This window comes from Aotus nancymaae, unplaced genomic scaffold (genome assembly GCF_030222135.1).
Source record: "Aotus nancymaae isolate 86718 unplaced genomic scaffold, 86718_ANA_hifiasm-v0.15.2.pri h1tg000098l, whole genome shotgun sequence".
In the NCBI taxonomy this organism is placed as follows: domain Eukaryota; kingdom Metazoa; phylum Chordata; class Mammalia; order Primates; family Aotidae; genus Aotus; species Aotus nancymaae.
The window spans coordinates 2,138,076-2,150,469 of NW_026988513.1; the positions used below are offsets into that span (position 1 = coordinate 2,138,076).

The 12,394-nt window shown below is 47.5% G+C and overlaps 1 pseudogene; it reads left to right on the forward strand.

The window, feature by feature from the left end:
* The first annotated feature begins 5,238 nt into the window (after positions 1-5,238).
* LOC105725739 (pre-mRNA-splicing factor 38A-like) lies at positions 5,239-9,738 on the forward strand (annotated as a pseudogene).
* The last annotated feature ends 2,656 nt before the right edge of the window (positions 9,739-12,394 follow it).

Here is a 12,394-nt window from a genome sequence, read left to right on the forward strand (position 1 = left end):
ATGTCCATGCTCCTGGGGGTGGTGCTGCTTCCCTGGATCACTTGGTTAAGGTGGCATTTGAAAGATTTCTCCATCAGTTGAGATGATGCAAATGTCCTGCTTCTCCTCAAAGCCTTGCCCAGTGGTTTTAGTGTCCATCCGTGGCTCTTGCTGGCACCAATTACTGCTGTGAACTTTACCTAGTGGTGATTTTATATTTTTCTCATTCCTTCCACAATTGTTAACCTGGATTCTTCTATAAGGAAGAACTGTCTCTTCTCTGTTGTTTATTTATTATTTACTCAGTTATTTATTTAATCAATATGGACTTACAGATATTTATTTTTATTCTGTGGATTAGAATCCATTATTCTCATTATTTATTTTGTTGCTCAAATTTCTCCGCTTTTGGCCATTGGAAGCTCCTTCAGGTTAGTCATGTGGCTTCTTGACACATCCCTTTCTTTTTCAAGCACTTCCTTATTTTCTGGCCCCATAAGATGTCTGAGGCTCCTCTGGTATTTTCCCTGCTCCGGCCCTGGAATCAACCACTTCTCCATGAAATATCCTCACATATTTTAATCCATTTCGCAGTCAGTTGCATTTGAATGGACTAGAGATGCCCTTGGCAAGCAGGGAACTGGCCTCTCTGGCCCTGGCTGTGCCTATACTACCTGGAGCAGCCCTGGCACACTTAGGGGCTCACCGGTGTGAGGGGAATGGGCGGAGCTCAGTTTACTTCTGTCTCCCTTGGTGGCTCCCCACCCTTCAGCAGGAGTGCTGGTGAGCGGCCAAAGAAGGAATTGGTGGCTGTGAAGCAATTCCAGCTTCTGCCAGCCTGGGGAGCCTAAAACCAGGAATCAAACCTCAGTCCTGATTTTTCTAAAAATAGCTCTTAGGGAAATAAGATTCAGGAAAGCATAAGTCACTCTACAGAGCTGAAGGCCGCTGCAGCGGCCGGGAAACAGGGACACACCGTGGGACATGTGAGCAAGTGCGTCCCCGTGCAATCCTTACGTGGATTCTGTAGAGCTCATGGGCATGTCTAGGCCAAATTTATGAACAAACCATTGAAAGCCAGGCAGTGAACTGCTCCGGACCCGCGGTGCAGGGGCCACCGAAGAGCAATGTGAGAAGCATTCATGCTGCTGCTGGGCAATGTCACTCAACTCTCCCAAAATAAAGCACTGGGAAAATGTCTTGTGATTTTTATCACGGGAAAAACATTCCAACTAATTGAACTTTTCAGAACTACAGTTTGAATGGCACAAGATGGGCCAGAAGCCCTTGATTTGCCCTTTTGCGTTGTTAAAGCAAGGCCGTTTGCGGCCCCGGTTCTCAGATCCGTGAAATGTGGCATCATAAACTAAAGATCAGTCCTTTACACTTTCCGGGGTAGGTCAGCCTCTTACAGAGCTGTTAAATGCCAGTCCTGGTTCCTGACTGGCTTGGGGACGTGAGAACAAGGAAGCCAGCTGAGTTTTCCTCACTTCTGGGAGGGCAGTCATAAAAAAGCAAAGTTTAAAGCTGGCTGCAGAGTTCCAACTCTGATACTGACTGCCCTTCCCTCAGGCACCCGGGGACCTTCCAGCCACCAGCCTCGCCTGGCACACATCCACTGCCTTCACTCAACTGTCTTTTATGAAGCACCTGCAATGTGCCGTGCTCCCTGCGAGGGCCTGGAGGGGCACAACAGTGAGTGGTGGGCAAGGCAGATGAATGCGCTCCTCTGGCTGGGTTTGTATGTTCTACATCAGTATGGGCTTGTGGGTGTTTATTTTACTCCCTGTGGGTTAGAGTGCACTACTCAGCTTGCTCCAGCTCTTGCCTTGGACACTCCTTCAGGTGGCTCTGGCGCCCCTCCATGAGTCCCGCCCTTTCTCCAGCACACCCTTCTTTTCTGGACAGGGAGATAAAGGACTGAGCAGCAATGACAGTAACGGGAAACCACCATGTCTGAGCTGCAGGAGCTTCCACCACACACGACTTAACCTAAGGCCCGTGGCGAGGAGGGAGACAGGCCAGTGGGGTCGGGGTGGAAAGTGCAGAGGGGAGAGGGCATGGTGCCTTTGAGGAAGTGAAAGGAGGATGCAGGCTGCGTGCTGGCGGGGCATGTGGCCAGGGAGGGCTCAGCAGGCAGGTGCCGCAGCCAGGGGTTCCCGTGAGGCCAGTGAAGGGGCTCAGACGCCATGGGGGAACGGAAGCCATGAAGCGTGTTCAACAGGGGTCCTTCCAGGATTCAAGGAAATAACACTTACATACTACAGTGCTTGCCACGTGGGAGGTGCTCAAAGGCTGGCTGCTACTGTTACTGTTACTGTTACTATTACCACTACTGCTGCTGGGGCAGTAGTACTGCTACTGCTCCCCGAGCTGCTACTGCCACTAATGCATGACAACTGCTGCTGCTCTTTCCACAGCTACTGGAACCACTGCTGCTACTACTCCCACCACTACTACTGCAACCACTGCTCCTACTCCTACCACTACTACTGCAACCGCTGCTAACACTCCCACCACTACTACTGCAACCGCTGCTACTACTCCTACCACTACTACTGCAACAGCTGCTCCTACTCCTACCACTACTACAGCAACCGCTGCTACTCCTACCACTACTACTGCAACCACTGCTACTAATACCACTACTACTGCAACCACTGCTACTACTACCACTACTACTGCAACTACTGCTACTAATACCACTACTACTGCAACCACTGCTACTAATACCCCTACCACTACTACTGCAACCACTGCTACTCCTACCACTACTACTGCAACCACTGCTACTAATACCACTACTACTGCAACCACTGCTACTAATACCACTACTACTGCAACTACTGCTACTAATACCACTACTACTGCAACCACTGCTAGTAATACCCCTACCACTACTACTGCAACCACTGCTACTCCTACCACTACTACTGCAACCACTGCTACTAATACCACTACTACTGCAACCACTGCTACTAATACCACTACTACTGCAACAGCTGCTCCTACTCCTACCACTACTACTGCAACCACTGCTACTACTCCTACCACTACTACTGCAACCACTGCTACTCCTACCACTACTACTGCAACCGCTGCTACTACTCCTACCACTACTACTGCAACCGCTGCTACTCCTACCACTACTACTGCAACCGCTGCTCCTACTCCTACCACTACTACTGCAACAGCTGCTCCTACTCCTACCACTACTACTGCAACCGCTGCTACTCCTCCTACCACTACTACTGCAACCACTGCTAACACTCCCACCACTACTACTGCAACCGCTGCTCCTACTCCTACCACTACTACTGCAACAGCTGCTCCTACTCCTACCACTACTACTGCAACCGCTGCTCCTACTCCTACCACTACTACTGCAACCACTGCTACTCCTACCACTACTACTGCAACCGCTGCTACTCCTCCTACCACTACTACTGCAACCACTGCTAACACTCCCACCACTACTACTGCAACCACTGCTCCTACTCCTACCACTACTACTGCAACAGCTGCTCCTACTCCTACCACTACTACTGCAACCACTGCTAACACTCCCACCACTACTACTGCAACCGCTGCTCCTACTCCTACCACTACTACTGCAACAGCTGCTCCTACTCCTACCACTACTACTGCAACCGCTGCTCCTACTCCTACCACTACTACTGCAACCACTGCTCCTACTCCTACCACTACTACTGCAACCACTGCTACTCCTACCACTACTACTGCAACCGCTGCTACTCCTCCTACCACTACTACTGCAACCACTGCTAACACTCCCACCACTACTACTGCAACCACTGCTCCTACTCCTACCACTACTACTGCAACAGCTGCTCCTACTCCTACCACTACTACTGCAACCACTGCTAACACTCCCACCACTACTACTGCAACCGCTGCTCCTACTCCTACCACTACTACTGCAACAGCTGCTCCTACTCCTACCACTACTACTGCAACCGCTGCTCCTACTCCTACCACTACTACTGCAACCACTGCTACTCCTACCACTACTACTGCAACCGCTGCTACTCCTCCTACCACTACTACTGCAACCACTGCTAACACTCCCACCACTACTACTGCAACCACTGCTACTACTCCTACCACTACTACTGCAACCACTGCTACTCCTACCACTACTACTGCAACCGCTGCTACTCCTCCTACCACTACTACTGCAACCACTGCTAACACTCCCACCACTACTACTGCAACCGCTGCTCCTACTCCTACCACTACTACTGCAACAGCTGCTCCTACTCCTACCACTACTACTGCAACCGCTGCTCCTACTCCTACCACTACTACTGCAACCACTGCTACTCCTACCACTACTACTGCAACCGCTGCTACTCCTCCTACCACTACTACTGCAACCACTGCTAACACTCCCACCACTACTACTGCAACCACTGCTACTACTCCTACCACTACTACTGCAACCACTGCTACTCCTACCACTACTACTGCAACCGCTGCTACTCCTCCTACCACTACTACTGCAACCACTGCTACTAATACCACTACTACTGCAACCGCTGCTAATACTCCTACCACTCCTACTGCAACCACTGCTTCTACTACTACTGCAACCACTGCTACTAATACCACTACTACTGCAACCACTGCTACTCCTACCACTGCTACTGCAACCACTGCTACTCCTACCACTGCTACTGCAACCACTGCTACTCCTACCACTGCAACCGCTGCTACTCCTACCACTACTACTGCAACTGCTGCTGCTACTTCTCCCCATGCTGGCCGTGAGTTTCACCCTAAGGTCTTAGCCAATGCTATCAACCCTATCTCAGGGGATAGGAGGTGGGCACCTATGGTCCCTGCCCACATGGAGATGCAGTGTGTAAATGTTTGCAGGACAGGTACTCAAGAGTCACCGAAACCCCACACTCGCAGAATCAATCATTCATTGATTAACATTTATTTTGGCAGCATTTTTGAAGCTGACGGCCCCCTCCCCTGCAGTCCATTCCCTTCACATCCCAGAGCCCGGAATCCAGAACTCTTTCCACCAGCCCCTCTGCAGTGGCTTCCACGGGCCCTTACAGGGCAGCAAGTCACAGAAAACCTGGGCTCTGCCAGGCAGGACCACACAGGCAGCTTCAGGACCAGGCTTCCGTTTGTGACTTTGTGAGGACATTTCTAACTCTGGGACCCTGAGCAAGTTTCCCAGAAGTCTGAGGATGAACTTGCAGGTTCAGCCTGATGCTGAAGGACATGAGGCTTGAAAGTCCTTGGCGAGTGGGCAGGCCGGGAGAAGCAGGCGGCAGCCGCTGCCATCTTCCTCTAGTCGCCATCCTGCCCTCTGTGGTAAAAATGAGACATATCTCCTTTCCTTTCAGCAGTTGTGAAAAGCACTCTTCCTAAGGACAACAGGACGAGGGTTAAAAAACTTGTCAAAATGCTTCATGCAATGGTTAAATCAATCTAATTAATGTATGCTCTGCCACACTTATTTTGGTGGTGAGAATACTTAAAATCTATTTTAGTAATTTGCAAGCACACAATACACTGTTATTAACTATATTCACTGTATTGTACAATGGATGCCTTGTACTTGTTCTACAATATTCACGTATTTTCAAAATATATTGTACACTATACCCATATACAATTTTCATCAATTAAAATCTGTTGAAATTAAGAAGAAATGAAATGCTTTGTGTTCATTGGTAGAGAAGGTGGTCCACAAGCGTAGAATGGATTGGCAGTCCAGTCACTTGGCCACGCAGGAAGTCAGCACCTGGTCAGGGCTGAGTGGTCTGAGGAATTTCACTATTTTTAGGGTTGATGTCACTTTTCCCTGGCTGCATAGTATGTCTCCAAAGTTGGGATAAACAGTTCCTAAGTGCCAGAGTCCCATTTAAAAAATAATAGTAATAGCCAGATGCAATGGCTCATGCCTGTAATCCCAGCACTTTGGGAGGCCAAGGCAGGCAGATCACAAGGTCAGGAGATGGAGACCAGCCTGGCCAACATGGTGAAACCCCATCTCTACTTAAAATACAAACATTAGCTGGGCGTGGTGCCGCATGTGCCTGTAATCCTAGCTACTCATGAGGCTGAGGCAGGAGAATTGCTTGAACCAGGGAGTCGGAGATTGCAGTGAGCTGAGATCACACCATTGCACTCCAGCCTGGGCAACAGAGCGAGACGCCATCACAAAATAATAATAATAATTGAAATGCTCTTATTTACAAAATAAAATGTCTCCAAAGAAGACTCAAGGATGGGAACGCAATCACAGAAGCAAACAGAAGGGAAGTCCTGGGGGCCGTGAGCCCAGCTGTACCCAGGGAGCCTGTGTGGGTTCAGGGAGCAGCTTTGGCGTAAAGTTCTCATAGGTAACAACTTCTCACAGAGCTGGGAGGTTGCTGCTCCTGGAGAGTCTGCAGGTCTCCATCAGCCACGAACATTACTGGGGACAGAATGTCACCTTCAGGGAAAAATTGACACACTCCTGAGGGGACTGTAACAGCAACCACTAACCACTCTCCTCCCTGGGATTCTCAGAGCTTCATCCTCTCACCAACTCTGGAGAGAAGAGATGAGCACAGAGAATTCAGAACCCCTCCCCTCGCCACCACAGCCCACAGCCAAAAAGCAAACTACTTTAATTCCTGGAATGGTTTAGAGAAAGATGGGGTGGGGGGCAGGGGGCTTCGCTTACATCTCCTTCTTTTAGAGAGAGGGAGAGAGAGGGTAAGAGAGGGAGGAGGGGATGAAGTCTATTATCACACTCCTGTGCGTCACATTCAGGTGGACTCCCATGTCCTCGCTGAGTGCACGTGGCTGCTGCTCAGTGGTGTTGGGATGGCCGGGCTGGAATACCTGCCTGTGATGGCACATCTTTCGTGTGTGTGTGTGTGTGTGTGTGTGTGTGTGTCTCCCAGACTTCTTTAAGAGAAAAGTGATAACGTGGGGATTAAAATCAAGAGCATCATTAAACTTCACTTTCCCTCCAACCGGTTGCCCCAAACACCCCTGCCCACACCCTTTGTGTTCCGAAGCCCTTCCTTAGTGAATGAAGAACTTAATCTCAAAAGCCCTGGCACAAACTCCAGATTCTCTTTCCCTAGCTTCTCCCTTCTCCCTGTCCCCCATTCCTAGAAGGGCAGGCACCTCAGTTTGAATGCATGGGTGAGCCCAGAGTGGTGACGGCGCATCTTCTTAAAGGCAACACTTCCTTTGTGCTCCTTCTCTCTTTGGAGTTCAGATTTGGAGAGACCCTGGTTTCGACCCAGGCTCTATTACTTACCTGCTGTGTGGCTCCAAGCAAATTATTTAACCTCTTTTAGCATCAGCTCCCTCCTCTGTAACACAGGACACAGTATCAATCTGGTGGTGATGAATAAAGAATGTGTCCAAGTGCCTGCAATAACTCTGAGGAATGTGTGTGTGTATATGTGAGTCCTGTATGAGTGTGTGTACACACTTTGTACGTGCATGAATCGTGTGTATGTGTCTGTGTACACATGCATTGTGTATATGTACATATGTGCACATATATGTGTGGATGTGCACACGTATGTGTGTATGCATGTACTGTGTGTGCACATGCTCCATGTGTATAGGCATGTTATTGTGTGTACACACATAGTGTGTGTATGCATTGTATATATGTAGATGTGTGTGTCTCATGTGTATCTGCCGGTATCGTATATGCAAATGCAGATGTGCACACGCGTGTATGTATGCATTGTGTGTGTGTTCATAGGTGCACATGCTGTATGTGTTTAGGCATGTGTTGTGTGTATACATGTGTGTGCATATGTGTACACACGTGTGTATGCATGTGTTCTGTATGTGTGCATGTGTGTGCTTTGCCCTCAGTTTACCCTCATCATATATTTCTGGTGTGGTTATTCTCAAAGAGGAGGGGTGATGAGGGTCCCGAGGCTGCAGCAGAGCCTCGGGAGCTCGACCCACTACCTCCCCATGTCCTCCTCTCAGGGCCAAAGCAGAGCTGCCCACTGGAGCAAAAGAGGGGTCAGGGAGACGAGACAGCCTGGGTAGCCGAAACGCCGCCACTGTGTATTTGTCAAATCCCCAAAGGTACCCTCTGCCAACTGCAGTTCGCCGACTCGCATCACAGAAGTCTCCTCTTACGTTATGAAGCTCCGAACATAGTACTTTGTTTCTAATTCATCAACACACAGAGCTCCAAAGAACTGAGAGATAGAATTTCATCTCTTGGCATCTCAGCCACCCCAGATAAAAAGAAGTGAGCGGTCAGCAAGTCCCTGGTCTCAGATAAAACAAAATATTTTAAATCAGGCTGATTTCTTCTTGCTCCTAAAGGGATTTTATGCTGTGCCAAATGCTGGATGATAAGAACTTCTTTAGTTTTGTTTCTTTTGATCTGTTTCCTTTTAACCTCTACCCCACCGTGAACTTCATTCCTTCATATTAAGAGTAACAGTAGATTCGAGAATCGAAGGCATTCTGAAGTGGCTAACCGTACAGTGCAGGATGTGCACAGCATCCATGACACCAACCCTCAATATCTGCTGGAGATCATTCGAGCGCGAATCTATGAGTCTAAGTACTGGAAAGAGGAGTACTTTGGACTTACAGCTGAACTTGTAGTTGAGAAAGCCACGGAGTTAAGGTTTGTGGGTGGCGTCTATGGTGGCTACATAAAACCAACACCCTTTCTGTGTTTAACCTTGAAGATGCTTCAGATTCAATCCAAGAAGGATATCATTGTAGAGTTTATCAAAAATGAAGATTTCAAGTATGTCCACATGTTGGGGAGTTTATCAAAAATGAAGATTTCAAGTATGTCCACATGTTGGGGTCACTTTACATGAGGCTGACAGGCACTGCAATTGATTGCTACAAGTACCAGGAGCCTTTGTACAATGACTATCAAAAAACCAAGAGCCAGAAGCGCAATGAGGAGTTTGAATTGATGCATGTAGATGAGTTTATTTATTTTTTTTTTTTGAGATGGAGTTTCGCTCTTGTTACCCAGGCTGGAGTGCAATGGCGCGATCTCGGCTCACCGCAACCTCCGCCTCCTGGGTTCAGGCAATTCTCCTGCCTCAGCCTCCTGAGTAGCTGGGATTACAGGCACGCACCACCGTGCCCAGCTAATTTTTTGTATTTTTAGTAGAGACGGGGTTTCACCATGTTGACCAGGATGGTCTCGATCTCTTGACCTCGTGATCCACCCACCTCGGCCTCCCAAAGTGCTGGGATTACAGGCGTGAGCCACCGCGCCCGGCCCGTAGATGAATTTATTGATGAACTATTGCACAGTGAAAGAGTGTGTGATATCATTTTGCCCCGGCTGCAGAAACGCTATGTATTGAGGAAGCTGAGCAACTGGAGCCTCGAGTTAGTGCTCTGGAAGAGGACATGGGCAATGTGGAGTCCAGGGAAGAGGAAGAGGAAGAGGATGAGAAGTTGGAAAGAGTGCCATCACCTGATCACCGTCGGAGAAGCTACCGAGACTTGGACAAGCCCCGCCGCTGTCCCGCACTGCGCTACAGAAGGCGAAGCCCATCTCCCAAAAGGAGAAGCCCCTCCCCGCGTCGAGAAAGTCATCTCAGCAAGAGTCCAAGACGTCACCACAGCAGGTCCCGAGATCGGCAGCACAGATCCCGTTCCAAGTCCCCAGGTCATCACCGTAGTCACAGACGCAGGAGCCACTCCAAGTCTCCTGAAAGGTCTAAGAAGAGCCACGAGAAGCGCCGGAGAGGGAATGAGTAATGGACTCGGTTTGGTTGTAGTCCGCGTGACCTCCTGTGGATATGACGATATCTCTGTATGTGGAAGGCTTAAGAACTCCCCAAGCAGCTACAAGAATATTTTAGTTCTTTCTTATAAAGTTTCTCAACCTTTATTTTTAATGAAGGGGGTGCTGAGTTTTGTATCTCTTTTTAATCATCATTAACATCAGTTTTTGACCCAACTAACCTTGACTGTATTCAAACTTAGGAGGGTAGAAAGGATCTGTAGGTTGAGGATATGAATGACAAGGAAAGGATGTGGCCACCTGATGACCCTTCCCCTTTTTATTAAACCAGACACATCTGTTTCCCACTTCTCTGTGATTTCGTTCTTGGTTTGCCGTGGTTGGAACTGCTTTGAGAATCCTGGGATTTGCGCTGCTGCTTTATCCAAAGATATGAGTAAAACATAGTAGCTCCTAACTTTTTTCCAGCAGCAGCAAGTGGCGATAAACATGAAAACTGGTTAGCAGTTTTGAAAGAACAGAATGCATTCAAATGTAAGGCTTATTAAACCAGTTTCATCGAAAAAAAAAAAAAAAAAGAATAACAGTAGATTCAAAATTCTGAAGCAGCACTGGCAAAATACAACCTGAGTGTGGAACATTGGTCCTCACACCATAAAAATGAATGAACGAATGTTCATTGCAGCACAGTTTACAATAGCAAAGACCTGGAACCAACCCAAATGCCCATCGATGATAGAGTGGACAGGGAAAATGTGGCACATATACACCATGGAATATTATGCAGCCATCAAAAACGATGAGTTCGCGTCCTTTGTAGGGACATGGATGAACCTGGAAATCATCATTCTCAGCAAACTGACACAGGAACACAAAATCAAACACCGCATGTTCTCACTTATAGGTGGGTGTTGAACAATGAGAACACATGGACACAGGGAGGGGAGCACTATACACGGGGGTCTGTTGGGGGGAAATAGGGGAGGGACAGTGGGGGGTGGGGAGTTGGGGAGAGATAGCATGGGGAGAAATGCCAGATATAGGTGATGGGGAGGAAGGCAGCAAATCACACTGCCACGTATGCACCTATGCAACAATCTTGCATGTTCTTCACATGTACCCCAAAACCTAAAATGCAATTAAAAAAAGAACAAAATAGGGTAACATGAAAAAATAATAATAATAATAATGCTACAAACCTTTCAAAAAAAAAAAGTTAGCCTAAAATGCTTGGTTATATAAGAAAAACTTGGAGAAGTACTGAGAATGTTGTTAAGTCCATTGTCAAAGCAATAAATAGTCAAATGATAATTAATAGAATTATGTAGAAGTTTAGGTAGATTAAGATGCTTTTCATTAAAGAACTAACAAAATAGGGGTGGAGATAGTAGGAAGGGGTCAAAGTTAAGCCTGTTTGTTTTTTCAGCATACTTTGAAACGTGTCCATCTAAACACAATATACCCCTTTCATTTGAATGTATGAATTTGTATTAAAAAGTAAATGATTTAATCTTCTTTTAAAAAAAAAGAATGAAATGCAACTTGTTGCTGAATAAACTGAATGTACTTCAGTAGATGCCTTTATTAGAAGCTTCCTGCTTGTTTCGGCAGCTTCCTGGGACCTTAGCCTGCATCAGCCAACACCACTTGCTGTTTTTCTATTGCTAAAACCAGGTTGTATGGAGATCTCAACCAGGAGACGAGGGTTGTGCCGTTTTTCTCCTCATCTTTCTCTCATGGAGAGTGCATACTACCAATAATATTTTAGGAAATTCCAGAATTTACCCAAATGGTAAGAAAAGTCATCAATTCCACAAGAGTTTATATTTCAAATATATGTAAAAATTAGGCAAAAACTCCAGTACAGCGGCATGCAGCACTGTCAATGGGAAGGAGGTTTACGTCGTGCACCACGTGGTTCTAGACAGGTACCGCGATGGTAAGTGAAAATTCAGTGAAGCCTAACACAAGACCCTCCACCTTGGCACTCGTGACACTGGGGCCGGGTAATTCCCGGCTGGGGAGGCTGCCCTGTGCTTTGCAGGGGCTTAGCAGCTTCCCCTATCTTCTTGATGTCAGGAGCAGCCCCCACCCCAGGTGTGACGGCCAAAAATGTCTCCAGACAAATGTCCCCTGGGGGCAGTCGGCCCCAGTGGAGAAACACTCCTCCAGCTCAGTAGTGATCAGTCCTGCACTCCAATAAGAAAGAAACCAAGGTGTTCAATCAAAAGGGAAGGACCGCCCAGACCATACCCCAGGGGGGCTGAATCTCAGAAACTCTATGCTGGGTGAAGAAAGCCAGACAAGAAAGACTGCATGACTCGTTTTATACGAAATGTCCTAAGAAGGCAAACTGATAGAGACAAAAAGGAGATTGGTCGTTGTCAGTATAGGGAGTGGGAATGGGAATGCACTGCCTATGGGGTGAGGTATCTCATTGGGGTGATGAAAATATTCTGAAACAACATGATGAAGACGGCTGCACACCACAGTAGATTTACTAAAGATCCGTGTACACTGTAGATGGCTGAACTTTATGATATATAAATCTTACCTCAATAAAGCTGTTTTCAAAAAGCATGAAAAAAATTAGGAGAGGGTAGTGTTTTGTAGGAGAAGAAAATCAAAATAGGAGTTAAAACAAGTCGCTGTGATTTCCTTTAACTATGG